The sequence below is a fragment of the Rhynchophorus ferrugineus genome, unplaced genomic scaffold (genome assembly GCF_030347505.1).
Source record: "Rhynchophorus ferrugineus isolate W39M unplaced genomic scaffold, kcgeb_rfMv2 rfM3, whole genome shotgun sequence".
In the NCBI taxonomy this organism is placed as follows: Eukaryota; Metazoa; Arthropoda; class Insecta; order Coleoptera; family Curculionidae; genus Rhynchophorus; species Rhynchophorus ferrugineus.
The window spans coordinates 37,794,730-37,817,460 of NW_027472582.1; the positions used below are offsets into that span (position 1 = coordinate 37,794,730).

The following is a 22,731-nucleotide window of genomic DNA, read 5'->3' on the forward strand; positions in this document are numbered from 1 at the left end:
TGATTCACATCACACAAAAATATCGATATTTTTTGGCCGATATTTTCTATATTTTTTAAAGGTATCGGTAACTGCAAATGGGAGTATTAAACTCTCAGTTGCAAATTAAAACATCGGTAATAAAAACCTAGGGTTTTTGAAGGAGTATATAGAGCTTTTGTTTTGAGATTTCTACCCCCTAGTCATCAAGTGAATTTTGTATGGAAAATTACGATTGAATTTGCATAGAAGGAGCAGAATTGTTGTAAACTCTTATCAACTTCAGATTAATTACCTTGGGGGTTAATCCATCCAAAACGAAAATTTTTATGACCGCACGATTTTCAAGTTTAACAAAAACACGCAGCACGTCTACTGTCAACATTCCCGCAAACAAACTATTTAAGGGAACAACTTGAATCGACTTATGGGAACGGCATCTTTGCATCACCCCGAAAATTTTTTACCCTAACCTAGTACGTACATTATAAGTTATATTAGAACGATATATAACATACCATAAACTAACGAAATTTTAAAACATTATAGTTTCCATATATGGATAAATAATAAATAAAAATATTATTATTATGAATATTTTCCTTACTTTACAATAAAGAAGTCCATTTTTATTTTTTATTATTATAAAGATAAGAGTGTTATCTGAAATGTAGCTAAATATGACTAACTGAAATGAGACATTTGTTAGTAAAGTAAACATTCAGATGCAGTTCGTTAATCATTTCTTTACAGCAGGGCATAAACCAGCATTGGGTATTTATTTCTTTAGCTCTTATTAGATTTTACATCCCTCCGAACTTACATCACGCTAGTCAAAAATCAGAGCAGATCAGACTCAAAATCAAAGAACTGTACTGGTTACTCGGAAGCCACTCCCAACTTGACCTAAGATAAAAGAGATTGGTTTATCAGTCTATTTAAAGCCCATTTGGACTTGTGGAGTTAAATATGGGGTTGCACTAAAACATCAAAGCAACTAGTAATCCAACGATGCCAAAACAAAGTTCTTCAATTGATTCAATTAATTGATGTTTATAACTACGTAACCGAAAAACTACACGACCTAGAGGACAAATTCATTTACGTTAAGTTATCCGAGAATTTGCTTCAAAACTTCGCCACAACGATGTAGAAACAAAACAGCTACGGGACAACCCGCTGGAAATCGGAAGAGTGAAGTGAACCAAACCATATAAACTTAAATAATTAATTTTAATTTGGGAAATATATACTGATATAACAGGTCAATTGAAAATTTTTTTGCCAAAATAATTTTTTTTATTCAACATAATTCCCTTCAAGGGTGATACACTGATTATAACAACCCTCCAACTTTTCGATACCATTTTTGTAGTACGATTTGTCTTTTGCTTCAAAATAGGCCTCAGTTTCGGCGATCACCTCTTCATTCGACGAAAATTTCTTCCCAGCGAGCACTCTTTGAGATCTGAGAACAGGAAATAGTCGCTGGTGGCCAGATCTGGAGAATACGGTAGATGAGGAAGCAATTCGAAGCCCAATTCATGGATTTTTGACACGGTGCATTCTCTTGGTGAAGCAGCACTTTCTTTTTCTTCAAATGCGGCCGTTTTTCAGCGATTTCGTCCTTCAAACGGCCCAATAATGCTATGTAGTAGTCGCTGTTGATGATCCTGCCTTTTTCAAGGTAGCCAATGAAAATTATTCCATGCTCATCCCAAAATACAGACATCATAACCTTGCCAGCGGACTGTTGCATTTTCTCAAGCTTTGGAGCGGGTTCATCGTATGCAGTCCACTCGGATGACTGTCGATTGGACTTCAGAGTGAAATGACGGGGCCATGTTTCATTCATTGTCACATATCGACCATATTCATTTGATCATATTCAAACACTGCTCCGAATTATCAACTCGTCATTGTTTTTGGTCAAAAGTGAGCTCGCACGGCTCCCACTTTGCACAGAGCTTTCTCACGCCCAAATATTCGTGAATGATATGATGTACACGTTCATTTTCAATCAATTGAATTCATTCATTCAATTTCAATTTACGGTCATTCAAAACCATTTTGTGGATTTTTAAATGTTCACTGCGTTCACCATCTTCGGTGCTCATTTCACCACGTCTAAACTGAGCATACCGATCCTTGATGGTTAATTTTCCTGGGGCAGTGTCCGGAAACTCGGCATCAAGCCAAGTTTTTGCTTCAACTGTATTTTTTCCTTTCAAAAAGCAATATTTTATTAACACGCGTAATTCCTTTTTATCAATTTTTTCACAGTAATAAAAGTTACTTCACTCAAAATGCTATAATTCACAAACTAATGATCCGACAGCTCTCAAATTTATACACGCATCTTTTGAGGGTTAGTTCGGTTCCAACCTTCGTAGGGTGAAGACGTATTTTCAATACGCTCCAAGCTCTAGAAAGATAACTTTCAAAAAAAACCCGGTATTTTATTACGGTTATTTAATTGAGTGTTAAAACGCAAAACAGATGCCGCTATCGGTCTCTCAGCAGACCTAAAGTGTAGTGAATACGTGTTTACGTGACTAGACAAAAAGACTGCATCTCATTTTTATTAGTGTTTTAAAATTGTTTCCCCTTATGTTACAACAGTCCTTTTGAAATTCATTTATAGTATTTTTGGTCAAAAACTAGTGCAAAAAATAACGTCTAACAACAAATAAGTGAACAATGAAGTGCGTGAAATAAACAATGTATTTATTTTATTTTTAATCCTCTGGAAGTAAATAAAATAAAATAAAATATTGAAAATCTAAAAATAGCAAACCACAGCGATTCAACCAAATCACCTGCACACTTTGATATAAGATTAGAACAATCAACAATAACGCAAACTCCACCATCAGAATGGACTACAGTCATTAACAAAAAACGATTGAGTCCAGAAGAAGAAATCGCTAGGAAACAAACAAGAATCAGTGACTATTGGTTACAGAAACCGATAGAGACAAAAAACAGCTTTAGCAACCTGTCGGAAGAAATTGAAGAGAATATACAACCAAGCCCTGAAAAAGTTGTTCCCAAACCACCACCAATAACAGTCTATAAGGTAAGAGTAATAAAACACATCCATGACCTATTGAAAACCATTACTACGAACTACATAATTAAAACAGTGAGCTATGAAACAATTAAAATCCAATTGTTCGAAGCGGATCACTTTAAAGTTCTTGTAAAAGAATTAGATGAAAGAAACACCCAATACCATACATTCAGGCTAAAATCCGAGAGAACATTTAAATTCGTGTTAAAAGGATTACATTACGAGACGGACTTTAACACCGTCAAGGTAGCACTAGCTGAAAAAGGCCACGAGGTTGTAAATGTTCACAATTTACGACATCGCACGACAAAAAAACCTCTACCTATTTTCTATATTGATATAAAACCTAATGGAAATAATAAGGCGGTGTATGAAATTACCAAATTGGAAAATAATATTATTAAATGCGAACCGCCACATATAAAAAGAATTATACCACAATGCACGAGGTGTCAAGCGCACGGGCACACAAAGACTTAAGTCAAGTCACTTAAGTCACTTAAGTAAGTAAAGTCCGCGATGAAAAAGTGAAATGTGCTAACTGTAACGGAAATCATCTAGCGAACTACAAGGGTTGCGCAGTTCACAAGCAACTACAACAGAAACTCTATCCTGCCTTAAGGAAAAAAAGGCATCAACAGCAACAGAAACAATCCACACCCACCAGACCAAGTCAACCAGACATAACTTACGCGCAAATGGTTGAAAATGGTGCAAAACAAAAGCGAGAAACCACATCACAACCTACTGAAACTAGCACCAACATCTCTAGATCAGAAAACATGATGGCCAAACTAATGGTTTAAATGAATACGATGCTTGGTCTACTCACAACCGTCGTCAGCAAACTTGCCTAATGCGAAATCCTCCCCTGAAACCAATAGCTACAAAATCGCCGTCTGGAATGCCAATGGGCTCCAACAACACGTTAGGGAACTAAAGATGTTCGTAACTGAACAAAACATTGACGTTATGATGGTTTACGAAACACACTTTACGGACAAACATTATTTGAAAATAAACTTTATCATATCTTAATCACCCTGATGATAAAGCACATGGAGGTATAGCCATAATAATTTGAGATGATATAAAGCATTTCGAAAAAGAAAAATTCCGCAAAGACTACCTGCAAGCCACCAGTATAACCATAGAGGCCCATGGACCATTAACAATTTCTGCGATTTATTGCCCACCCAAACATAACAACAAGGCAGAACAATTTCAAGAATTCTTCAGTACGCTAGGTACGGAGGAGATTATAATGCAAAACATTTAATGTGGGGTTCAAGAATAATAACTTCAAAAGGTAGAGAACTGCTAAAAGCAATAAAGACAGATAACCTACAACATATCTATACTGGTGAACCAACATATTGGCCTTCAGACAGAAATAAAAAACCAGATACAATAGATTTCTGTATTACAAAAAATATTGATCCAAAAAAGTGTCAGGCAGAATCATGTTTCGACCTCTCTTCTGATCATTCACCAATAATAGTAACAATTTCTTCAAAAATTACCATCAAAGATAAACCCCTTTCTCTGTGCAACAATAGAACTAACTGGTCCTCAATTAGAGAAAACTTAGACCGAAATATCTCTCTAAACCTACCGTTAAAAACTGCAATGGATATAGAAATAGCAGCAATAAATCTTACAAAAAATATATAGGAGGCAGCATATTCCGCGACTCCTAACAGTGAAACATTTCCAAGAAAAAATACACATATCATGTACAATACAGAAAAAGATAGCAGAAAAAAGAAAGTTACGACGAAATTGGCAACAGCAAAGGACCGAAGAGAATAAAAAAATTTAATAGGGCAATAAAAGAGCTGAAAGAACTAATCCAAATTGAACAAAACCAATGCATTCAAGAATACCTAGAAAACTTGACATCAACTGAGGCTACAGACTATTCGTTGTGGAAAGCAACAAAAAAGCTTAGGAGATCCCAGCAGCATAATCCACCTATTAAAACAAACGAAAATAATTGGGCGAGAAGCAATAAAGAGAAGGCCGACATTTTCTCAAAACACTTAAAAAATGTTTTTAAACCTTTCCAGTCTCAGCTACATAAAGATTAGGAAAATAAAATTACTAGCTTTCTAGATTCGCCATTTCAAATTTACCGCACGAGAAATTAACGGTCAAAAAAGTTAAACAAACAATAATGAAAGAGATTAATATTAAAAAAGCTCCTCGTTATGACTTAATTACTGACAAAATTTTAAAAGAACTATCAGAAAAGTGTATAAAACTATTAATATTTATATTTAATGCTATGCTACGAATTTATTACTTCCCTAGTATCTGGAAAGTAGCTATGAAAATATTAATGATTCTTAAACCAGGAAAAATACCAGAAGATGTGACCTCCTACGGACCTATAAGTTTATTACCGATAATCTCGAAATTTTTCGAGAAATTATACATAAAAAAGCTAAATTATATAATAGAAAAAAGAAAAATTATTCCAGAACATGAGTTTGGCTTTAGCAATAAGCATGGGACTATAGAACAAGTGCATAGACTTGTAAATAAAATAAACGCTGAACTAAATGCCAAAAGATATTGTTCGGCTGCTTTTCTAGACATATCTCAGGCTTTTGACAAAGTATGGCATACGGACTTGAAGGTTAAATTAAATAAACTTCTCCCTCATCCGGATTATCAGTTACTAAAATCGTATCTCACTGATAGACATTTTATTGTAAATCAAAGCGATGAACATACCGAATTAAATCCCCTATATTCAGGAGTTCCGCAAGGTAGTGTACTGGGTCCAGTACTGTATCTTCTGTATACGGCTGATCTGCCCAACACAAAAATAACTACTGTGGCAACATATGCAGACGATACAGCAATCTTAGCATCCCATGAAGATCCAGTCACAGCATCAATAAACCTACAAACCCACCTGGAGCAAATACAATTATGGTTGAAGACATGGCGCATTAAAGCCAATAAAACAAAATCCACGCATATAACGTTTACCCTGCGTAGAAGAACATGTCCACCAGTGAATATCAATCATCGTCAACTCCCCCAAGCAGACCATGTTAAATATCTTGGTATGCACTTAGATCGACGCCTAACCTGGAAGAAGCACATACTCTCTAAACGGAAACAACTTGGACTAAAATTATATCAAATGTGTTGGCTCATCGGACAATCCATGTTATCATTAGATAACAAGGTATTGCTGTATGAGTCTATACTCAAGCCCATTTGGGCATATGGTATCCAACTATGGCGTACTGCTAGCAAATCTAATATATCAATCATTCAACGGTTCCAAAATAAGGTGTTGCGTGCCATTGTTGATGCTCCGTTCTATATTTCAAATAAAGTGATACAACGCGATATTCCTGTAGAACCTATAACGAATGTAATTCAACGTGTTTGTGTAAAGTACTTTACGAAAGAGTGTCAGTGCATCCCAATGTACTCGCTAATCAGCTAAATATGCGACGTGATAATGAAGTGCGTAGACTAAAACGTTTAACACCACCTGATCTGATTACTGGACATATGTAGACTTTAGAATAAGCTTTCGAATAACACTAATTAATTAAGATAATGTTTTATACAGAAGATTGCTTAATGAAGTAATTTTCTACATGCCATGTATATATAATATAGACATAAGAAATACTTATTACCAATAGGGCAGATTGTGGACTCACGAAGAGTAATAAAAAAAAATCTTTTGAGGGTTAGGGCTATCTAAAAATTGGATTTAATTCTTGTAGCGCCATCTATGTGTCAGGCCGGCGACTTTTCATTTGACATGTTATTTATACCATATTTGTCCTGCTTGTATTTTGATGCAAGTATAATAAAAGAACAGTAATACATTAATTTTAAAAATTAAGATTGTACTAGTAAACCTAGATTAACGAAGTATTAGAACACATATCCAATAACGAAAACATGTAGTAGAATATGATAAGATATTACTCTCATATAAATTTATTCTTACCAACAACCGCTGTACATCTTTAGCAGCTGAAACCCACAGCCTAATAAACACCTTCCAGTTTTCAACAGTGCGAAATCATTTCAAAATCACCTTAAAATTTTTTTAGTGTTTTACCTGGATAAAACCTACTCTCAGTTAAGCCAGAATCCTATCTATATAATCAAATAATAGCATTTAAGTTTCTATACAGTTCGCTATCTATACAAAAGACCGTTGATTTAGCAAAAATCGTGTCGAAAAAACGATGTTGGTTTGGCAGATTGATCCATTTTCAAAATTTTTCCAACATTTCAAAACCATATTTCATGTCCTTGATCTGATCAAATAGTAATCATAAGGCGTTATATCTGAGCTACCTATCCTTCACAACTCTTACAACCTGTGGACCTAAGTTGTCACGCAAAGGGATGACTTTACGTCTGCTACTCACTTTCGTTGATCTTTTTTGCGATAATATGGCATTCACTTTGTTCAACTGACATCTGTTTGGTAGACATCTGCAGCGCGAAATCATTTCAAAATCATCATAAATTTTTTTTAGTGTTTTACCTGGATAATAGTTTTATGAGGTTTTTGCGGCTCGTAATACATTACACCGTGCTGATCCCACCATACACACAACAATACATTACTTGTGGCCATGATCATTCCGCTTTAGTGTTGAGGTGGTTGGTTCTATTAGACTTGTCCATGACTTTTTGTGCTTGAAATTATCGTAGTACAACTTCTCCAATCATAATCCTCTACAGAAAACCCTTTTTTTTTATCCGACAAGCAAGGAAACATAGATGTTAAAACAGTTCGAAGTGGCATTTTCAATCAATTTATGTGGCCATTTTCTCTCCATTTGGATTTTTCATGAACATGCAATTTTAATAATACTAAATGAAAAACTGTTATTTTATATAGAAAATGGTTAAACAAACGCATTTAGCAATTAAGCTAAAAAGTTTTTGTATTTATATTGGTACTTCATATTTTCACCAATAGATATCTCCGATCAAAAGGCAAACAAGCACCTAATATTATAGTGTAAACAGTATATATTAACGACATATCTTATTTAATAATTCACAATAAATATTTTTTATAGACACGGTATTTCATTTTATGATTTCGGAGCTAATCGACCGAGAATTTACAGTGAAATAACACGACGACAGGTCCTGAAGAATGCTCTTTCATTTTTGGAATCAACTCGGTCGCTTACGAATCGAATTAAAAAAGATCATTTTCAACGGTCCGTAAGGTCTTCTTGAGCTGGCCAGGTTGGTTTCGTACAAAAAAACTGGTCTAGTTGGCCAAGCTCCATGATGGTGAGTCGCTTGTAACTTTGCGTCGATACAAACCGACTACTCCCGATCGTTTGGGTTGGCGAAACGGCTGTGTTTTTCAGAATACACCAGACAATATTAGAATGGGCACTGCGTTGCCACATATAGGCGTCTGTCTGCTGACTTAAATAATTTTAAGAATTATTAAGATCTTACAATTATAAACATGCTAAGTAATTTAGTAAGTAAACTTAATAATTACAGGAATATTGTTTTATTGTATTATGCTGAAATAAAACCATATAAAAATAAATGTAAAAAGCAAAAATTAATCAGTACTATGCATGTACCTGGTAAAATACGACACATTAATAATATTTAAACTTTACAATCAAATACAACTACTATATATTATTATACAATATAGGTATACTGAAATATTTAAATGATTTATTATTTCTGAAATCTAGCGAAAAATAAAGCGTACTGAATTATGTACAACTATTGTAAAAAATATTCTTTAATTAGATTACAGCTGCTAATATTTCCTATTATCTGTTTGCGATAAAAAACATATCCCATATTACATATATAGTTTCTTAATTCGGGTAATTTTAGTTTATTCGTTCAATTTTTTATCTCGTTTTTTTGGTCCTCCAGAATATTGAATACGTCGATTTTCCTAGTCTATCTAAATCTCTAGTTATCATCTAGTTGGTGGTTTTCATTGTGCATTTTCATTTGCTTATAAATACCTCCCATCCTAAACTAAATAGCTTTAGAAATGCTTTCTAGTGACAAATAGCGGAAACTTGTTCAACACTCCAATTTCAATCATATAGTCATAGTCTAATTCATTGTTTAAAATGACCGACAAGACGTCTTTTTTTATTAAAGTATATATTATGTATTATAATTTTATTATTCGTAATTTTATTATGTTTTTTACACAAAATTCTCAAAAAGCAAACAAACCGTCAAAAAATAATAGATATAAACCACCACTACCACTGGGCATTAAACTTTATTTTATTTAACTTTGTTCTTTTAAACATATTTATTTGTTTTCCATCATAACATAAAACAAAAAATATACAAAGAAAAATAACATGTATGAACAAATAACAACAATAATATAAAACAACTTGCCAATATAGATTCACTTAAGATGTTATTTTTATATGAGTTAATTAACTAATTAAGCGATATTATGCATTTCTTGTCAATAATTTTAAATATTCTAAATACATCTTGTAGAAAATGAAATGTGTAAAACAAAATTTTAATATTGTTTTCTTTTGAATAACATTTCCATAAAAACATTTCATTAATTATTTGTGTATTTATCAATACTTAATTGTGAGTGTAAAATCGGTAAGATAATATCACTTTAATTAGATTACAGTTGAGATTTACTCAAGTAATTATTTTCGAAATGAAACTGCATTTATTTTTTTTATCAACTAAACATATTAATTAAAAACTTTTAAATATTTACATTAGTTTCTATCTCACTAATAATACAATAGATTCCTTAATTTCTTAATTTATTTAGAAATTATTGTTATTCATTATTGCAAATAAAGGCTACATTTCATTACTGTTTAAACATTTATTATTGCAGTTTTATAGCATTTATTTATTTATTTTATTTTGTTTATTCAATTCGACATACTTTAAAATTTATCGAATTACAACTTCATAATCAATTCAGATTGATTCATTCCAATACTATATTTTTTACAAAATATTACCTAATGTTTTATAACCAAATTATTTTCATGTAAGTTAAATTTTCTGTAAAAAATGCAATATTCGCCAACAAATAATGAAATATGTCTAAAATGTACCTGAAAATGAATGTACTATATTCTACGTATGAACATCTGCTTATGAATATGGACCCTTTATATATTCTTTTATCTACGTTTCTTACATATATCCAACCCTAGCTCAATCTTAACTGTCTCGAGATAACGATATAATACATTTTATTCTTCAAATCTAAGATGCCAGACGGAAATGTTTATATTGAAAAATATTTCCTTTTTAATCCCTGACATTAACTGCTTTAAATATTCAATTAAAGCAAATTACATTAAATAGCATATATGTATTATTTTATCGAATTTATATTTTGTTGAGTTATACATATTCAAAATATATCACTTACTGATAATAAGATTTTAAATTAAAATATTAAAAATCAAACAAGAAACATATTAATGTCGATTCTATTAAAAATTGTAAATTTGGCAACGCTGCAACTGGCTCCGCAAGTGGTTGTTTTCTGTCGTGCGATAGTCGCCGGAGAAAAGGTATAACATTGTTATTCAGTTAGTCGTTCGGTTCGTTCGTTGCTCGATTTTGTCTACGTGTGACATTCACCAATCAACCCCATAGGAGTTTCTTTTAGTAATTATTGAATAATATATAACCCAGACGTTCATTCGACCCGGACCGTTTGTAAAGTTTTTCTGCCCGATGCCCTGTTTTGGCGTGTTGTCGCGAATGACGGTCGTCATAACGCTATTTGAGGTTAATTGAACTGTGTTGTGTATGTTGTTTTGGTACCCAAGTGTTGGATTTTAGTTTGTGCTTCGTTTTTTAGATCATCGACCGTTAAAGTTACAATTTTAGTAACAAAATCGTAAAATAAAATAAGTCAATAGTTATTGCGTCAATAAGTTTTTTCGCGGGTAAATTGATACTCTTCCCAATGGAGTTACGGTTGAATCGGCAAGAAGACTGACCGTAAGAAATAGCTTTTACTGTTTGTATTCCAAAGAGATATATTGTAAGTTTGGATTGGTTTTTCAAAGTATTATTGGGCAACGGTCAAATAACTTAGTATCGTCCTGTGTTCAAGTTTTATTCTAATTTAAAATATTTTATTTGGCCGTGTTAATAACATACATACATTAAGGTAAATAAGTAAAAATAAGAGTTCTAATGCCTAATTTCATTAATGACGTATTTGATATATAAAACTCATTACAATCAATGTGAAATATGATATAGTCTTTGAAAAAATAATTAAATGTAAAAAATGTAAATTTGTATAACTGACCTTTCAAATTCAATATTCCATGTTTGGAACTCTAACAGAAATAATGTAGGTTTAGAATAGTCTGCAGTCTGTATTAGATTTCAATGACCGTTATTAGAGATCTGTTGCAAAACGCATCACTAACCGTTACAGAACAAATTTAAATTTTGAAATGTGCAACTAAATTATATAAGTATAATATAACATGCAATACATTTTTAAAAGATTTTAAATAAAACGGTGATCTAAATTAATTTGAATTTATATATAACAGTAAATATATTTACTTTTAATTTAATTTTTAATCCTACTGAATATATAAAATGTATTAAAAAAATTATTTTTTTTAAATTAGTAAATGCGGATAATGTTAAGCTAAGTAAATTGCTTTAAATCTTAATATACAACTGTTAATACATTGTAAATTCGAGAAAAGAAGGCATCCTTAATGAATTTAAAAAAAAACAAGCCTATTTAATGCGTAGCTGGGACGCTGTAACTTAAAGTGATAAGATCATTAGCTCAGATAAGACAGTAATTATGAGGGCTTTTACTTTATAAAGACAATAATTAAGTTTAATTACTCATTCAACATAAAAAATGTCATACGTAACGTGAATGTTCTCAAAAACAGCATGGGAAAAAAATTTATATGTAACATGGTGTCGATGGACGAAATTTGACGTCGATTTGACGAAAGCTGATATTGGGGGAAAATCCGGTGTAATATTTAAAAAAAAATCTCACGTATCAAATATAGGGCTAAATTATTCGAGCTAATTTAAGAAAATTGCAACTAAATTAAAAGACAAACATTGAGATCATCCACATTTTAAGAAATTATTGAAACTGCTTAAATATCATTGTCTATTAATAGACTTACATAATTAAAACAGTTGTTAAAGTACCACTTGACGCTGATTAGCTGCACTCATATCCCAGGAAAGCCCTGCTTGTGGGTAAAATGATGCAAGTGCATTACAAAACATATTTACAGACATAAGTGACGTACACGTCGGGGGCTATCCCCGTATCAGGTTTCACCAAGCATTTCTCACGCGCATTGCCTTAGTCACTGGATCACGTTTCTGGATAGCGAGTGTAATTATGTGATCTCATTTATTGCTCTGAGTGGACGGATTCCAACTGAAACAGTGTGATTGAACTTTTCGAATGCAAGTTAGTTATATACACATTTATATTTTATTCCGTTACTAATATCTGCAGGAATTTATTGAAACTATTTTTTTATTACTCTTCGTGAGTCCACAATCTGCCCTATTGGCAATAAGTATTTCTTATGTCTACATTATATATACATGGCATGTAGAAAATCACTTCATTAAGCAATCTTCTGTATAAAATATTATCTTAATTAATTAGTCTTATTCTAAAGCTTATTCTAAAGTCTACATATGTTCTACATTCTAAAGTCTACATCAGATCAGGTGGTGTTAAACGTTTTAGTCTACGCACTTCACTATCACGTCGCATATTTAGCTGATTAGCGAGTACATTGGGATGCACTGACACTCTTTCGAAGTACTTTACACAAACACGTTGAATTACACTCGTTATAGGTTCTAGAGGAATATCGCGTTGTATCACTTTATTTTAAATATAGTACGGAGCATCAACAATGGCACGCAACACCTTATTTTGGAACCGATGAATGATGGATATATTAGATTTGCTAGCGGTACCCCATAGTTGGATTCCATATGTCCAAATGGGCTTGAGTATAGACTCATACAGCAATACCTTGTTATCTAATGATAACTTGGATTTGCGCCCGATGAGCCAATACATTTGATATAATTTTAGTCCCAGTTGTTTCCGTTTAGAAAGTATGCGCTTCTTCCAGGTTAGGCGTCGATCTAAATGCATACCAAGATATTTAACATGCTCTGCTTGGGGAAGTTGACGATGATTGATATTCACTGGTGGACATGCTCTTCTACGCAGGGTAACCGTTATATGCGTGGATTTTGTTTCATTGGCTTTAATGCGCCATGTCTTCAACCATAATTGTATTTGCCCCAGGTGGGTTTGTAGGTTTATTGATGCTGTGACTGGATCTTCATTGGTTGCTAAGATTGCTGTATCGTCTGCATATGTTGCCACAGTAGTTATTTTTGTGTTGGGCAGATCAGCCATATACAGAAGATACAGTACTGGACCCAGTACACTACCTTGTGGAACTCCTGAATATATGGGATTTAATTCGGTATGTTCATCGCCTTGATTTACAATAAAATGCCTATCAGTGAGATACGATTTTAGTAATAATATTTTAGCTACTTTCCAGATACTAGGGAAGTAATTAATTCGTAGCATAGCATTAAATATAAATGTTAATAGTTTTATACCCTTTTCTGATAGCTCTTTTAAAATGTTGCCAGTAATTAAGTCATAACCAGGAGCTTTTTTAATATTAATCTCTCTCATTATTGTTTGTTTAACTTTTTTAACCGTTAATTTCTCGTGCGGTAAATCCATTTGAAATGGCGAATCTAGAAAGCTAGTAAATTTATTTTCCTCATTTTTATGTAGCTGAGACTGGAAAGGTTTAAAAACATTTTTTAAGTGTTTTATTGTTTCTCGCCCAATTATTTTCGTTTGTTTTAATAGGTGGGTTATGCTGCTGGGATCTCCTAAGCTTTTTTGTTGCTTTCCACAACGAATAGTCTGTAGCCTCAGTTGATGTCAAGTTTTCTAGGTATTCTTGAATGCCTTGGTTTTGTTCAATTTGGATTAGTTCTTTCAGCTCTTTTATTGCCCTATTAAATTTTCTTTTATTTCTTCAGTCCTTTGCTGTTGTCAATTTCGTCGTAACTTTCTTTTTTCTGCTATCTTTTTCTGTATTGTACACGATATATGTGTATTTTTTCTTGGAAATGTTTCACTGTTAGGAGTCGCGGAATATGCTCTCTCCTGTATATTTTTTGTAAGATTTATTGCTGCTATTTGTATATCCATTTCAGTTTGTAACGGTAAGTTTAGAGAGATGTTTCGGTCTAAGTTTTCTCCAACTGAGGGCCAGTTAGTTCTATTACTGCACGGAGAAAGGGGTTTATCTTTGATGGTAATTTTTGAAGAAATTGTTACTATTATTGGTGAATGATCAGAAGACAGGTCGAAACATGATTCTGCCTGATACTTTTTTGGATCAATATTGCTGAAATTGCATGTCGTTGAAATTGCTTTCAAAATACTATTATATAGTATTTTTAGGTTATGTTTATGATATTTTCGGTTCGTTTAATGAAGCTTTATTATTTTATTTTAGTACAATACTATATGTCCATCAAAATGTATTATAAGACAATATTTTGAATAATATTTCAATTCGAGAACAAAGAAATAACATAGCTAAGCATAAACAATATAGCTTTGTAATTGTTTTTAACACATTTGTGATCAGCAATTACATATTAACTAATTACTCTAAAATAATAAGTAATATTCTAACTTAAACATGTTTTTGTACAAGAGATACTTTTCTATTTGGTTTTTCTATATTTCTTCACTGAACTTTACATCATACATCAAATATATTTCCCAAAGTTATATACACTATGACCCAAAGTTAACACTACAAGTTCGTGTGATTTGGTTCGCTTCAATCTTTTAATTTCGTTCATGTTATCCAGTAGCTGTATTACTTCCACGTTACAGTTTTATTAACCTTATTTCATGCTTGTATTTACAAAGTAATTAATATCTATTAAATTTCAAATCATTGTAATATCATTATAATTATAAGCAATTATCACGTGACTAATAATGTGACAGTTCGCTCCAAATGTCAGTTCCAAACAAATGTTCAAATGCGCATGCTCATTTTAAACCAATAAATGAAATAAGGGGCTAGCTCAATAAGTCCGTCGAGAACACATATAGCGGATTTTATACCCGAACCTCATTCATCTTTTGTGGTTCTACAGCCGCTTTTAAACTCTTTTACCCAATCGTAAACAGTTTACCAGCTCTAACCCCTTTCGATCTTAAGCCTTTTAAATATATCATAACTTTGAAGTCATATTTTTTCATTTTTCTAAATAAGTGAAAGTGTCACTTCAATATAATTTAAAATCATGAAACTTAGTTGAAATATCTTGGATTTTCAAAGAACTTATTAATGTTCACATTAATAAATTTGAATTTCTTTCCATGAATTAAATTTTTTGTTCTCTTTTAATAATTTACCCTTATAATAATTATTGGCAGCCGCAAGCAAGGGGGTGGTCCTAACTGCTGCAGTAGTCGTGGGTTCGGATACCGCCATGGCATGAATTTACTTTTTGTTTGTCATTGCCGTTAGACTAGAGTATACAATCTAATAAATGATGTCTTCTGGCTTGGACTCTAAGACAGCCTCATTCGCCAATCGATGGGCCAAGGACAGTTGTTCGAAGCCTTCGTTAAACAGTAGGTCCAATTACTAAAAAATTGAAAAGATAACGCGACTAATACGACCCTGGTGTTTCGAAAAAAAAACGTGTACTTAGTCTGGTTGTGACATGTTAATGTTATATTTAGGGTTGATTCAACAGATCATCTCTTCGTTATTACGAGCATAGAAAATATGAAAAAATATTGTTTCTTTTTTCAGTTTTCTAGACCCCAAAGTTTCTGATTAGTTACGAGCCGGTTGAGATGCCTAGAAAGCTATATCTTAAACCTTTTTGTATCTAAAATCTACACGTTTCATAATTTACATACATACACACATTACATTACATACATATCTATGTTATGAATTAAAAAATAAACGGAAATTATGATTTTATTTTTTCAATTATATGTATTGATGAGAAATATATTTTATTATGTATAACAATTTTGTATCAAGTTTCAGTGGAAATATAGAGTTAAAGTAAATATTTATGCTAAATGATTAATGATTAATTCATTAATGCTTGTTATAATTGTGTACGTTCCTACATTCTACAGTGCATAACACTATTTTATATTTTCATAATAATATAGTATTATTTGTAACTTCCGCTAAAACATATTTGTTTGTAAAACATTTTGATCTAATTAAAAAACTAATCTGATTTTTTATAATTAGCCTGAAAATTGGCCTGATAGCTTTTACGATTAAATCTTTACCTTTGTAATCAACTATAGAACAATTATTATTAAAAAATCGGATATTGTTATATTTCGTGTTTGAACTGGATAAAATATTTTCCTACAAATCTAAATGCAAATTATTCAGCCGGTGCTATATGCATAAATTGTAATAAGTAATAATCATAAGAGGTAAGATACTATGGATAAGGATGACAATTTAAGTCAATTTAATTGTTTTTATATAGGTTTTTACGAAAATTAAAGTAAATTACTATACTAACGATTTATCATAACACATTTATTCAATTTTTCCAATTGATCAGTTCGTTGTCATCTGTATCATTATCTTCTGGTATTTTTATATAACACCAATGATACTTCCTTCATACTCTAAATATCCACATTCTCAGAAAATTCATTTTACCTTTTCGATATGTAGACCTATATAATGATATCACCAGTAAAATCGACTTTGCGTATTTTGCCATCACCTCGGCGGACGAAAATTTGTTCCCAGTGAACAACCTTTTGAGATCTGAGAACAAGAAATAGCCGCTGGGGCCAGATATGGAGAATACGGTGGATAAGGAAGCAATTTCGAAACCCAATTCTTGGATTTTTGCCATCGTTTTCACTGACTTGTGACACGGTGCATTGTCTTGATGAAGCAGCAGTTTCTTTTTCTTCAAATACGGCCGATTTTCGGCGATTTCGACCTTCAAGCGGTCCAATAACACTATGTAATAGTCGCTGTTGATGTTCCTTCCTTTTTCAAGGTAGTTAATGAAAATTATTCGATGCGCATCCCATAATACAAACGCCATAACCTTGCCTTGCTTTAAAAATGTTTGTTTTTTAATCAAAACCATTCAACAAGCTGTTTTCTAACTTCTTCGAAATTAGCGAAGTGCTGCTATGCAGGCGGGTGCCCCATTGATGCAAAAAGTTAATAGTCGGACGGGGCAAGATTTGGAGAGTATCGCGGGTGCAATAATATGTTCCATCCAAGTACTTTCAACGCTTCCTTGACCGGTTTTGCTTTATGAAACGGCGCGTTATCGTGCTCTAAAATCACTTTACTATGTCTTCGGGTCCACTCTGGGCGTTTTTCAATCAATACATGGATCATCATAAATTGATCATTTGTTGTCGGTAGCAATCACTGTTAACCGTTTCGCCAGCTTTCAACAGTTCGTAATATACTACGCCGCTCTGGACCCACCAAACACAGAGCATTGTTATGCGGTCAAAACGATTGGCCTTGGAATCTATAAGCAGGTTTCGCCAGGTGATAACTCTTGCAGTTTCGCATCTTCAAACTTTCCTGGTTTTCGGGTTTCGCCCTTCTACCAGAACGTTCTTTGTCTTGCACATTGAAATCACCACATTTGAATTTTCGAAACCACTCCTAACATGTTTTTGAGTTTGCTCACCGTAAGTTTCTACCAGCAAACGGCAGAGAGGTATGTGAAGCTTAATGCCACTAAGCTTTGAAGCTTAATGTCAGTAGAATAAAATGGCATATGAGTCAAATCATAACGTTGAATACTTAAGCCTAGCGCCATTTATTAGAAAAACGGTATACCGGTTTTTATCATATCATAGCATATTTAAACTGTTGTATGAACATTCATAACCAATTCTACTGTTATAACATATAACCTAAGTGATGTAGCACCGCAATAAAAGACGCGGAACATTTTCATGAAGATGATATACATAAAATATGTTTTAAAGCATTATTTTATATGTCATTAAGGGCGACATACAAACGTATCGGCCATTATTGATACAGACAGTAATTGTTTCAATCACGCACTAAAGAGAAAACAACGAAAATCGTATGTGTCGCGATCGTTTTAAGTGAAAGCAGGAGCGAATAATTGTAAATTCCATTTCGGACATGTGTGTGTTTGCGTTGCGTGGAGATAGCCGCAGCACGTTCGTGCGAACACAACATAAATAAAGAATCGGATTTCTTTTCTGGGCGCTAATTTAAAAAAGAAAATGATCTTCGGATAAACACAGTCCATATTTATAGACGGCCGATGCGAAAACAGCTTTTATGATATGTCTTTTGTCCGTTTTCCATGGCCTACTTATCTGTGTGCTCTCTTAAAATCATACAGCATATGGGAACTGTGCCTTGTTTGTTTTTCTTTGTTAATTTATTTAAAGATCTGTAAAAATATCGCTTGTTTTTACATGTTTTAATTATTTTTACTTTTGTAATTCGAATAAAATATGGAGTCATTGTCTTTTTACGTTAGTGAGTAACAGTTACTTATCTCTTTAGGACATCTTCATCTAGTACTCAGATGAACTTCATTTCAGTATATTTTGCTTTACATTTGGGCATAATTATAGCCTCATTTAAAAAATGTTTAGGTATTAAGCACGCTCCGCAACAAAACTTTAGTACGCTACAGATTTTTCTTTTCAACTTTTAGTAACAATTAATTTTTAACTTATAGATTCTGCGATTCATGTAAACATTATAAAGAGATTACAAAGAATGTTTACTTATTGGTTATTTTCATGTTACCTAAAAATAAAATATAATATATTTGCCAATATAACGAAACGACAAAACTATAGCGCAGTTAGGTCAGAAACAACTGATGAATATTTTTAATTTTCATTTCAGTAATCTCCCTCCTCCCTTATTTTTCACAATTTCGATCATCTTGGCAACGTTTCATTTATGTCTTCGATATGATCTCAATCTAACTTTCTTCACTAATCTTGAATAGCATATTTTAGTTGTTTAACATTGTTAAATTGTTTAAGTTTTGTGTACACAACATGTGCTAGCTTATCCTAACAATGTTCAATAATATTTAAAGAAGGGGGCGCGCTGACCGCTTTAATATTTGAATATTGTGTTCTGAAAAACAGTATTTTAACGAATTTCGCAATATGAACAGCAGCATTGTCTTGCTGAAAAATATAATTGTAACCGAAAATTTGTGTCCCATATTTGACTAACGGTTCGCTGATCAATTTAACATAACTTACACTATTAATTTTCTCACAAATGAATTTTATTTCTGTCTTTCCTTCAAAACCTATATCAACCCAGTACTTCCTGATCTTTTCTTAAATCATGATTGTAATACATACAGTGCTATAGTTTTGTCGCATCGTTCAAGCGCAAATCTATTGTTTATTTATGGGTTTCGCGCCTGTTATAATGTTTACATGAATAATAGAATCTAAATGTATAAAGAATTGAAGTGAAAAATCTAGAGCGCTAAATTTTTATCACGGTTTGTATATTTACGGTGTTTAAGTATTAAGAATATTCGTTTTATCATTTCATAGTTAATATATTTAAAATCTAAATATATGGATTTTATGAACAAAATTATGAAATATTTTTACGATATATTATTGTTTGCTCTACACTTGAAACAGTTATAAACTGTTTTTATATCGGATTGTAGGTGGCATCAATTATAAAATTGTTGCGTTGGTTTTCGTGTAACTGTCGAAAATTAAATCATCTTATAGAAACTGAGTCGTTATTTCTGACGTATGCGACATATCTGATATTTTTCTATTATTTGTTTTGTAATCATAATAGAGATTCCAGAAGTTAATTTTCGTCATATTCTGATTTACGTAAATAATATAATTCAACGTACATCAAAACACTAATCTAAAAATAAGAATAAATTATTTATTCAAAATTTAAAATATAAATAAAATCTATGTTACTTTTTCTCGTACTCAGTATTTCCTTCACTACCTCTCGACATACAGTACTACATGAAATAGGCTGAATACCTTGTGACAACCGACTATACAGGTATATATATTTTTGATGGTATGAGGAGCACCACCACATCGAATTATTGGCAACACTTTTTTCTGCTCCACTTCACACGATAATCGTTCATTATCATTTATTGCGTAATATTAATATTTTGTAACAACTAATGTTAAACCACTTTCGGACAGTAAAAGGTAAAACTCGTTATATCAGCAATCCACAATGGCAATAGTTGCATTATCACTAATAGTAAGTATCTGTTGAATAGCTGATGATATGAATAGCTGTAACGAAAATTTTAACAGGAAAGTAGACTTTTTTAATTGAAACACTATGTGCAAAGCAACTGTAAACATTACAAATCCCGCTTGATTTGCGCAGTGATTAAGTGGTAAGACCTAAGTGGTCCTAGTGTTGCGATAATCGCAAGTTCGAATCCTACTCGGGCTTGATCGTAAATGTATACTTGTGATGTTTTATAATTGTAATTGCTCGGATGTATGAGTAAGACCGGATGTCTTCTGGGATGATCTATCTCTAAGTTGATCACTCGCTAATCCGTAAGGCTTAATGCCGAAAACCGAGGTTCGGAACCCACGTTAAGCTAAGCACCAGATAAACACTAGTTGGTAAAAAGGAGACTCCAAAATACATAATCTTCTGAATTTCTGAAAAATATCAGATGAGACTGTTACGACATTGCTAAGGCTTGAAGTATATTAAAGTGTATTGCTTATTTTTTTATAGATTTTTTTCCCAAATATTGAAATTATATTTAAATATATACGATTCATTCAATTGTCGGCAGTAACGTTCCATAGCACAGTTTAATTGTGTCCAGCAACTTTTGAAAGAGTTGGAGAAGGTCAAACAAAAATGGAGGATGTTTAGATTGTATAAAATTAATTTTATGCCGCATAAATATTTACGTTTTGTTATGGACCTCAGTTATTATTTTGCTTCATAAACATTTTTTAATACTTAGTAAGCAAAAAAAAAATCAACAGACAGATCCTTGTTTCTTAATAAAATCTAGAAAAATATATGTGTATAATATCAGTAAAGTCTTATAAAAACGATATGAATGCTGTATAAATGTTTTATTTTTAGTCTGCGGTGCAGGGAACGGATTCTAAGTAGGTATTGTTTTCATTGCAGGATTTACACTGAAAGCTTTAAAAATGTCGATAACGAGACCGAATTGTTTTATTTTTACACATGTTCGATATAATACGGAGAATTATATATTGTGATTGCAAACGTTTCCAGTTTATGCCTAAAATATTTGAAGAAAAATATAGGGATTCACAGATATTCGATACACACATCCACTTGTAACTAAATCTACAAGATTGTATTCAACAGTAGTCTTAAACTAAAACACAGACACAGATGTTAAAAATATCGAATAACATCTCAAAATCAAAACGCTTCATGAATTCAAAAATGTATCTTAAACATACAGCAGATGGACGGTTTGTTACATTTGAATTGTTACCTTAATTCAAATTTATTATCATACACTAGAAATAAAAAATAATCAGCGCCGTTCATTTTTATAACATATTTATTGGTGTTTTGGAAATAGACAACAAAAAAATCCTAAGGCGATCAAATCAAAAGTAAAAAAAGCGTTGGACTAAATGCGATTCTAACCTTCTTTAACAAAATTCAAAAAGAATTTTATTGCTTAGTTTCTAATGAATGTTGTTAAAAAATAAAAATACGCTTTGTGATTCATTTCATAATTTTTTAGTAAAAGATAGTAAAAATATGTTTTAATTTAAAGAACTTGAACAAATTGAAAATGCAGTACGTTGATTTAAATAGATATCAATCCTCTTAAGAGTAATTTCTGAATCACTAAATTAACTATATATCTTAAGTTATTGAATTATTACTTACTATTAATTCAGCTTTCGACTTATTAGAGAGTATTAAATACAGATTCGTTACAACCCAGTATAAGGCAGGGTCTCGAACCATGGACCTCAACTACTTGTTCCTAATTAATACACTTATTAGGCATGTATTCTTGCATACTACCAACTTTAAATACGGGATGATTAATGAAGAAATTTAATAATACCAAAATACAGTACAATGTTTAAAACTATTCCATGACAGAATATCAGCATTAGGTGGCAGCCATTTTTTTGAATCAGTTAGCATTCAGAAATATGTTACTTTTATGTTACACTGATTTATCATGTATTAATAAAATATGTTAGCAAATATTGCAATTTATGACATTTACGATTAATTCCATCTCACATCAATTTGTGTCCACTTTAGTGCTAACTGTATCGTACCTATAATTGAAATACTTTAAAACCATTAGCGCCAATTATCTCTATGAGCTGTTTAACCTCAATATTCTATACAGTTCCTCGTTTCTTAATAATAAATCAAATCAGATTTATTCATTAATGAAGATAAATTAAGGATACATTATTTATATTTAATGCTAAATATGAGTTGGAAAAAATTACTAACCCTCTATAATATTAT

General features: G+C 32.1%; 1 protein-coding gene across 2 annotated transcripts in view; it reads left to right on the forward strand.

Moving 5' to 3' along the window:
- Positions 1 to 22,731, forward strand: part of LOC143192548 (uncharacterized) — a 118,244-nt gene that overhangs the window by 53,920 nt on the left and 41,593 nt on the right. Inside the window, exon 1 of one of the 2 annotated variants that reach the window (XM_076397947.1) lies at positions 10,607 to 11,068. The exons of the other annotated variant lie outside the window; for it this stretch is intronic. The gene's annotated coding sequence lies outside the window, so the exon portion shown is untranslated. Of the gene's footprint in view, positions 1 to 10,606; positions 11,069 to 22,731 lie in introns of those variants that run through there. 2 annotated transcript variants of the gene reach the window in all.